The sequence below is a fragment of the Aquarana catesbeiana genome, linkage group LG04 (assembly GCF_042186555.1).
Source record: "Aquarana catesbeiana isolate 2022-GZ linkage group LG04, ASM4218655v1, whole genome shotgun sequence".
In the NCBI taxonomy this organism is placed as follows: domain Eukaryota; kingdom Metazoa; phylum Chordata; class Amphibia; order Anura; family Ranidae; genus Aquarana; species Aquarana catesbeiana.
The window spans coordinates 66,681,377-66,691,469 of NC_133327.1; the positions used below are offsets into that span (position 1 = coordinate 66,681,377).

The window sequence follows — 10,093 nt, forward strand, 5'->3', positions numbered from 1 at the left end:
CCTATATGTGTACAGGAGGTCACACAAGGAAAGGCGAATCTGTTGAGAAATAGCACAAGAAGTTTACTGATTTGGGTTTTAGCGTGCTGAACAAACCACATAGACACATGTTAATTTATTTCAGGTCTTAAAGAGTCAATCTGAAAGGGTCTGAGTATAGAGTAATGGAGCTTGAGACGCTAGTAGCTAATGGAGCTAGTAGTTATAGGTCCAGAACCCTCACAGAGCAGTAGAGAGTAGCTCCTCTCATGATGGCCTCTGACAAACCCTATCTGCGCCCATCAAAACCAACTCCACGTGTCTGCTACAACTGCGGAAGACCTGGCCATTCCAGAAGAGAATACCGAAGACCTGAGAAAGCTTGCCCACAGGCAACCAGGCCTCAACCGTGACCCACGTGAAGACGCCCAATAGGAGACATGACTTTCCTCCTCCACCCCCTCCAGACCATACAGACCTTCTCCGCTAGGATTTCGACAAACCTGTGTCACTTAACCCTACAATGGTATCCTCTGGAGACTCAGGAGGCCCTCTCGCAAAAATTACTCTCCCCATCGAGGGCCATACTACTACTTTCTTATGCGACACAGGCGCTTCTATTTCCTTCCAATCTGAATCCCAAAAGAGGTTCTGGATCGAGTCCCTACATGCCTGTGGTCCACAGGGCCTGAAGATGTAGGGCGTCTAAAAGTGCCACCAATCATGGTGCAGCTAAAGCCTGGGGCCCCCCTTGCCCAGAAGACCACAGTACCCCTTGAAGCCAGCTCAAGCTGCATCTCTTTCAAAGCAAATCAAGACCCTTCTGTCAAATAGAGTTCTGATACCCTTCACATCTCTGTGCAACACACCACTGTCCCCAGTGAAGAAACAAAATGCAAAAGGAGAGCCAGAAAAATACAGAATGGTACAAGACCTTAGGGCTGTGAACGAAGCTACTGTATTGGAAACACCTATTGTGGCCAATCCACACACCTTGCTGGCAGGAATACCGCCCACAGAAAAATACTTTACAGTAGTAGACTTGGCGAATGCTTATTTCAGTGTGCCCCTCGACCCCTGTTGTCAATTCCTGTTCGCTTTCACCCATGGGGGGGCGGGGCTATACTTGGACTGTTATGCCACAAGGTGCCCAGAACTCCCCTTCTCAATTCGCCAAGGCAATAAGGCAATGGCCCTCATTCTGGACACCTGGATGAAGTTACAACCAGACATTGTACTCCTTCAGTATGTAGATGACTTCCTGCTCTGTGCAGATACCCTTGAGGACGCCTTAATCTTCTCTGAAAGCCTCCTTCACTACCTGGCTGAGCAAGGATGCAGGCGACGACGAAGGGACTGGCCTTAAAGCAAAAAGTCCAGAGAGAAAGTGATTTTCATAGGCCTCTGCATCTCTCAAGGTACCCGACATCTCACTGAAGAAAGAGTTGCTGCAATCAAAGCCATCCCTTTGCCTCAAGGTCATAAACTCTTACATGCTTTCCTAGGATTAATCTCCTATGGCCGCTCTTGAATCCCAGAAGCCTCCCTCTTGATGCAACCCCTTTATGATGCCCTTTCTCCAGAAGCTGTGGACAATTTTGAAACTCTGAAGGAGATCCTTTCAACAGCCCCTGCTTTGGGACTAAAAGACTTTCAAACTGTTTGTCTGAGAAAAGTGAGTACTGTCCGTGATACTTTTTTTTTATTTGCACTAACATACAATTTTTCAGGACAAGCTTTCGGGGTATGTCCCCTCCTTCAAGATCCAAGCAGTACTGATTCACAAATTTTTAAGCAGAATGTTAAAGAAGAAGAAGAAAAAAAAAAAAAAAAAAAAAGAGAGAAAACCAAACACATACAAATCAATGGTAATAAAGATAGCAGCAGAGTTAGTGAGATAAGACAGAGGGAGAGCTAGGGGGGAATGCAGGGGGGGGGATACTAATCACAGAGCGGTCGTAAAACTTTAGCATAATGTGTAAGGAAACCAATATCTAAATTCAGGCCATTATTCTTTGTGTCAAAAAGAAGTATCATTCTTAGTTCAAACGTTTTCCTTTCCTGGATAGTTCTGAAATTCCCTTTAAGAACTAAAACATTGAGGTCTTCTATGGTGTGGTCCGATTGTGAGAAATGATGTCCCACAGGTGTGCATAAACTGTCTTCTTTATGTTCTTTGATGGTATGTCTGTGCAAATTCATCCTCGCTTGCAACTTCTGTCCTGTTTCACCAACATAAGATCCTTTGCTGCACCTTTTGCATTGGATGAGGTACACAACATTACTTGAGGTACAGCTGTAAGATCCCATGATATTGAAGGTCCCATTTGAGTGTGTAACACTTTTGGATAGATTTATCTGGTTGCATAGTTTGCAGCGTTTTTTATTGCAGGGTTTGCTACCATTATTTGTGACTTCATAATCAGAGTGAAGTTTCCTGCTGATTAGTTTGTGTCTGAGGTTGGGTGGTTGTCTGAAAGCCAATAATGGGGGTTGTTGGAATATTCCTTTCAGAGTTTCATCCTCTGTTATAATGGGTTGTAAATCTTTGATTATCTTTTTGATCCCTTCAAGTGCTGGGTTCTATGTGGTGACTAGAGGTACTCGGTTATTTGTTTTTTTCTCTGTGTATTGGAGGAGATTTTCTCTTCGGGTTTTCAAGGCTGTGTTTATGCTGTTGTTGATGGTTTTGTCTTTGTAACCTTTCTTATGGAAGGAGTCTCCCAGTGTTCTGAGATGTTTATCTCTGTCTTCTGGGTCTGAACAAATTCGGTGGTATCTGATGGCCTGGCTGTGTATGATGGCCCGTTTGGTGTGTTGGGGGTGAAAACTGGAACTATGAAGATCGCTGCATCGGTCAGTTGGTTTTCTGTATATTGACGTGTGTAGCTTGTCATCCCTGATGTATACTGTAGTGTCCAGGAAGTTGACATGTGTGTTTGAATAGTCCATTTTTAGTTTGATAGATGGGTGAAAAGTGTTGATTAATTAAAAGAATTGGTTTAGATTTTCTTCACCTTCAGTCCATATCATGAATATATCATCAATATAGCAATAATATCTGTATGGCTTTTGTTGTATGCTGTTCAGAAATTTGTCCTCCAGGTCAGCCATAAATAAATTTGCATATTGGGGTGCCATTTTGCTTCCCATAGCAGTACCCATACAGTGGAGATAGATGTCATTATTGAAAGTGAAGTAGTTGTGTGTAAGAATGAATTCTTCCCCCCTGCATTCCCCCCTAGCTCTCCCTCTGTCTTATCTCACTAACTCTGCTGCTATCTTTATTACCATTGATTTGTATGTGTTTGGTTTTCTCTCTTTTTTTTTTCTTCTTCTTCTTTAACATTCTGCTTAAAAATTTGTGAATCAGTACTGCTTGGACCTTGAAGCAGGGGACATACCCCGAAAGCTTGTCCTGAAAAATTGTATGTTAGTGCAAATAAAAAAAGTATCACGGACAGTACTCACTTTTCTCTGTCACAATTGCACTAATACGGCTACAATCAAATCAAACTGTTTGTCTCAGAGAGACAAGGGGGAATCCTCCTGTCTCAGAGCTGTCTTTGCAGCCCAAGGCCTTTTGGACAAGACTGCTGACTTGGTGTTGGGCCACCCATTAATCCTTCTTGCCCCTTGTGACGTAGCTGCCATACTAAACCAAGTACAGCCCAAGCACCTGTCTTCAGCACGACACCTCAGACTCCAGTGTGCCTTGCTCCTCCCTGATAACATCACTCTCCTCCGATGTGATAATCTCAACCCATCCACTCTACTTCCACTTTTGAGGGGGGATCCTCTTTAGAGAATGATGCTCATCTCGCCGCTCATGACTGTTTCGAGGTGATGAAAATGGAGACTTCACATTTACCGACAGTCAGTGAAACAGCCCTTGAGAATCCTGACTTGACAATCTTTGTGGATGGTCCCAGGTATGCTGACAGCACTGGACAGTACCACACAGGATACGCAGTCACCACCGAAGATACAGTTCTTCAGGCTTCAGCATTGCCTTCCTCCATGTCTGCCCAGGAAGCAGAACTCCAGGCCCTAACAATGGCATGCAAATTGGCAGAGGGGAAAACAGCTAACATCTATACAGACTCAAGATACGCCCTCGGCATTGCCTGCGATTTTGGGATCATCCGGAAAACCAGAGGGTTCCTGACAGCAGCAGGAACACCTGTAAAACACAGTACAGCTATCAAGGACTTACTGGATGCCCTACTCCTACCAGCACAAGTGGCTATACTCAAGATAAGGGCGCACGGCAAGCTGGATTCCCAAGAAGCATGAGGCAATCATCTGGCAGACACTGCTGCAAAACAAGCTGCAAACAGAACACAAGAAGTGGTCAGTGGAGTGGATGCACCCATCCTGGATGGTACAGTGGATACCCCTGAAGAAACTGTACAGACCACCATGATTCTACAAAACCCTCCTGTGAGCAGGACCCATCTCAAGGAGCAGCAAGAAGCAGCTGACAAAGAAGAAAAAGAAGTGTGGATCAAGAAAGGAGCCACAGAAACTGAAGGGATCATGGAATTAAACAAGAGGCCGTGTCTATCACAATCAATGTTTCCTGCAGTGGTACAGTGGGCCCATGGTGCCCCTCATCTGTCAAAAACTTTGATGAATGCCCTAATCAATAAATACTACTTAGCCCCGGGGATTACACCACTTACCAGCAACTTTTGCAAATCATGCACTATTTATGCTAAATGTAACCCAGGAAGAACGGAAAAGGTACCTTTTGAAGCATCTAGCAAAGGCCCAGTACCCCTTTCAAAGGATACGGATCGACCACATCCATGAATATGCATTGGTTGACAGTAAAAACAGGTATGATGTCCCAGAGGTTATAGAGAGTGGCCAGGGGTCAGCTTTCACAGCCTCAGTAACCAAAAAGATATGGGCAGTTTTAGGAGTCACATGATCTTTCCACACCCCATACCATCCTCAGAGCAGTGGGAAGGTGGAAAGATTAGACGGCACAATAAAATTTAGAATGCTAAAAAAAGTCTCAGGAAACGGGAATGAGTTGGCCTTAGACAGCCTACCCATTTCCTTATTCAGTGTTAGGTACACTCCAAGGGGAAACCATGGTCTGTCACTCTATGTGATAATGTTTGGTTCAGCCCTCAGACTAAGTTGTTTCTTCCTACAATAGTTGCAGCTCCAATCTGATGTATTAACGGATTATGTGACTGCTTTATCTCGAGAATTAATCTATATCCATTTGGAAGTATTCTTCTCCATTCCAGATCCTGAGCGAGATACAGGATCACACAAGTTGGTCCCCGGAGACTGGGTCGTGGTAAAGAAGTTTGTGAGAAAACACACCCTTGAACCTAGATATGATGGTCCTTTCCAGGTTCTCCTAACAACCACCACATTAGTCAAGGTGGCCAGGAAAAACTTGTGGATACATGCCTCCCACTGCAAGAAAGTCCCTGTACCTGAGGAAGAGGCCGAGGGAACCAAATGATTCTGTATATCCTTTTCATGGCTATCTCTTGCGCCTGGGCAATGATTACTATCAAACAAAAAGATGGTGTAACCCAGTTTTTGTATAACCCATCCAATACATATGTTGCCACTTTTATATCCTCTTATGAACAGATAGTTCCAGGTACTATTTATGGGATCCGGTCCTGGAATGAAGCAGTAAGACCCATGACTGTGTATGTATGCATCACTGACACCTATTGGGGTAACAACTGTGACTCCTGGGGAGCAGTGGGTTGGAACACTGGGAGTACAATCTGGGGGTACAAACCTGAAAACGCCCAAAATAGGAAAGACAAAAATGGGAAGTTACTCTTAGATAGAATGACAATCAACAAACACACAGATCTGTCTTACGCCAAAGAGTTCAGGCTGACCAGTGAGAGTCCTAGCCCAGAAGACAGTGGGACCTATGTTCTGGGCCTATGGTGGGGATGTGGGTATCCAAGTTTTAGAAAGCCTTTCCAACTGAAAGATATGTTCAATAATCCAGAGTGGGGAGTTCCCCAATCCACATCTAGCTCAAACCCTTTGAGGCCCCATACACAGAAGTTAGGGGACATGGTGGCCATAGCAGACCCTACCTTCAAGGCAGTGCTGGGACAAGGCCATTTGGTGCCCAGGGCGAAGATGGCAAACTGCGCCCCCCCAATCTCCACATCTCCCCCCACTGTAATATTCACATATACCCCACTGTAATATTCACATCTCCCCCCACTGTAATATTCACATCTCCCCCCACTGTAATATTCACATCCCCCCCCCCCACTGTAATATCCACATCTCCCCACATCTCCCCCCACTGTAATATTCACATCTCCCCCACTGTAATATCCACATCTCCCCCACTGTAATATTCACATCTCCCCACATCTCCCCCTACTGTAATATTCACATCTCCCCCCCCCACTGTAATATTCACATCTCCCCACACTGTAATATCCACATCTCCCCCCACTGTAATATTCCCATCTCCCCCCACTGTAATATTCACATCTCCCCACTGTAATATCCACATCTCCCCACTGTAATATTCACATCTCCCCCACTGTAATATCCACGTCTCCCCACTGTAATATTCACATCTCCCCCCACTTCTCGGCTTTTTGGCTAAGATCAAGTGTAGTATCTGTTCTTATCAGTTTCCAGGAGGTGGCACTTGCTACCGTCCCTGATCTATGGCGAGATAGAGATGGGATTGCGGTTGCTATGTAAAACCTGCTGGAGTAAAGGTGACCTGGAGTGGTTTGTAGCCGAAAGGGAAGCCTTCTGATGGGGATGGAGAACCACAGGGTCTGATCCGGAGGGTGGGGACCCTGGCCTTCTGGCCTGGATTGGGGCAGCTCTAGCTCTGGACAGTTATTCGGGAGAGAATGCTGGCTCCCCTTACTCCCACCGAGGGAGCGGCCAGTATTTCCCGAATGTAATTAGGTAGGAGGGACGGAACGACGGTGAGGCCTGATTATAAAGGGCTCTCACCAAGCTTTCAGAACTCCATGCCTTCCTGCCTGGGGTGGGGGCTGCTGTGGTCCGGGCCGGTGGCCAGGGTTGGTCCTGAAAGCCTATGGAGTATGTGCCCCTGGAGTGGCAGTCCAGGGGTTCCATAAAATCACTGTGAGTGGCAGTCGCTTTGATTTGAGGCACCACGGTCACTACACCATAGAACACGCTTTTTTTTAGCACCTGCCTCTTGGGCCGGGCCTTTTGGCTGGGACCAGAGGAATTTTTTATTCCTGGCCGGAGGGCCTGGTCATTGTTTTACACAATGGCCACCTTTTTCACTCTCCTCTCCACTATCCCTTCCTCACTTTTTTTAAATTTTATTTTTTGATTGAATCCTATGTTTTGTCACTGTATGTCTTTTTATGTTTGTACACGGTTTTGTCTCACTGTGTGGCGAGTAAGGACGGGTCCTCAGGCCAGCCCTGAAAGTCTTGGGAAGGGGTGGACATGGCCTTCTGGCTTAGTTCGCCCTCTCTCATGGGGTGTCCCTTCGGGGGAGCCCCACCTAGTACTTGGGTGGGTTCTGTTTCGGCAGACCCTCCAGAGAACGGGGTCTGTCTGGTTTCGGCCAGATAGACCATTGTAAAGTACTAAGAGCTAACTGTTACCATACTTACTGGGCCTGCTGCCTACCTGAGATACTTGGGGCAAGGTACTCAGAAAGTCCTAGATTTGTAATGCTGGCCATTGGTGACGGGGTATTCTCCCGCTGACATCAGGTATTTTTACTACCTACTGCCTGCTTGAGGGGCAATCTTCCTGTGACTGATCACCAATAATGGGATATTCTTCCTCCCTCTGACCACCAGTACCAGAATATTCTTTCTCCCACTGACCACTGTTGCCAGGGTCTTCTTCCTTCCATTGACCAACAATGATGGGATATTCTTCCTCCTATTGACCTCTAGTGCCAGGGTATTGTTCCTTCCATTGACCTCAAGTGCTGTGTGGTTCTTCCTTCCACTGACCTTCAGTGCCAGATTATTCTTCCTCCCTACTGACCACTGTTGCCAGGGTCTTCTTCCTTCCATTGACCACCAATGATGGCATATTCTTCCTCCCATTGACCTCCAGTGCCAGGGTATTCTTCCTTCCACTTAACTCCAGTACCTGTGGATGTTCTCCTTCCACTGACCTCCAGTGCCTGGGTGTTCTCTTCCCACTGACCTCCAGTGCCTGGGTGTTCTCTTCCCACTGACCTCCAGTGCCTGGGTGTTATGCTTTCACTGACCTCCAGTGCCTGAATGTTTTAATTCCACTAACCTCCAGTGCCAGGGTGTTCTCCTGCCACTGACCTCCAGTGTCTGAATGTTCTACTACTGACCTCCAGTGCCAGGGTGTTCTCCTCCAGTGCCTGGGTGTTCTCCTTCCACTGACTTCCAGTGCCAGGGTGTTCGCCTTCCACTGACCTACAGTGCTGGGGTGTTCATCCTCCCACTGATCACTGATGCTGGGGTATTCTGCCACTGACCACTAGTACCAGAGTATTCCTCAATTGATCACCAATGCTGGGGTATTCTTCCACTAATCACTGGTACTGAGGTGGGTATTCTTCCTCTCTTTGCCTCTTTGCCAAGGTGTTCTTCCTGCCACTGATCACAGATGCCAGGGTATTTTTCCTACCATTGACAACCTGGGTTGAGGCATTCTTCCTACCCTGACCACCATTGCTTTGACCTTTATTTCTCTTCTTGACCACCAACACCAGGACATACTTTCAATCGCCACTAATGCTGAGGTATTTCTCCCTCCTACAAATCAATTGCAGGACATTCTTCCTCTCACTGACCACCAGTGCCAAGGTTTTTGTCCTCCCACTAATCACCTGGATTGGGTACATTTTCCTGACCAAGTAAACCTTGGTATTCTTGGTCCCACTGACCACCGACACCTGGGCATTCTTCTTACAGTTGACCCCCCGATGCCCAGGCAATCATCCTATTATTAACTACCTAGATTTGATGATTTTTACTGACCATCAACATCCCGACATTTTTACTGCCACTGACCACCAATGCTTGGTCATATACACATCTGTAATGGAAGAGTTTAATTTTTAAATAATCTTTTTTCTTGAGGTTTATGTGCAAGACCCTTACTCCTTCCTGAGAACTGGTGGCCAGAACTGGACAGCATACTTTAGGTAAGGCCGGAGCAGAGTCTTGTAGAGCGGGAGAATTATCGTTTATCTCTGGAGTTGATCCCCTTTTTAATGCACGCCAATATTCTGTTTGCTTTGATAGCAGCAGCTTGGCATTGCATGCCATTGCTGAGCTTGTCATCTACTAGGACCCCCAGGTCCTTTTCCATCCTAGATTCCCCCAGAGGCCCCCCCCAGTGTATAGATTGCATTCATATCTTTGCCACCCAAATGCATTATTTTACATTTTTCTACATTAAACCTCATTTGCCATGTAGTTGCCCACCCCATTAATTTGTTCAGATCTTTTTGCAAGGTTGCCACATCCTGCAGAGAAGTTATTGTCCTGCTTAGCTTAGTATCGTCCGCAAATACAGAGATTGAACTTTTTACCCCATCCCCCAGGTCATTTATGAACAAATTAAATAGGATTGGTCCCAGCACAGAACCCTGGGGGGGGCCCCACTACTCACCCCTGACCATTCCGAGTACTCCCCATTTATCACCACCCTCTGAACTCGCCTATGTAGCCTGTTTTCAATCCATGTACTCACCCTATAGTCCATGCCAACGGACCTTATTTGGTACAGTAATTGTTTATGGGGAACTGCGTCAAATGCTTTTGCAAAATCCAGATACACCACGTCTACGGGCCTTCCTTTATCTAGATGGCAACTCACCTCCTCATAGAAGGTTAATAGATTGGTTTGGCAAGAACGATTCTTCATGAATCCATGCTAATTACTGCTAATGATACCATTCTCATTACTAAAATCTTGTATATACTCCCTTATCATCCCCTCCAAGAGCTTGCATACTATTGATATTAGGCTAATTGATCTGTAATTCCCAGGGATGTATTTTGGGCCCTTTTTAAATATTGTTGCTACATTGGCTTTTCTCCAATCATCTGGTACCATTCCAGTCAGTAGACTGTCAGTAAAAATTAGGAACAATGGTCTG

General features: G+C 46.0%; 1 pseudogene; it reads left to right on the plus strand.

The window, feature by feature from the left end:
* Window positions 1-6,577: 6,577 nt before the first annotated feature.
* LOC141141932 (U2 spliceosomal RNA) lies at window positions 6,578-6,710 on the plus strand (annotated as a pseudogene).
* The last annotated feature ends 3,383 nt before the right edge of the window (window positions 6,711-10,093 follow it).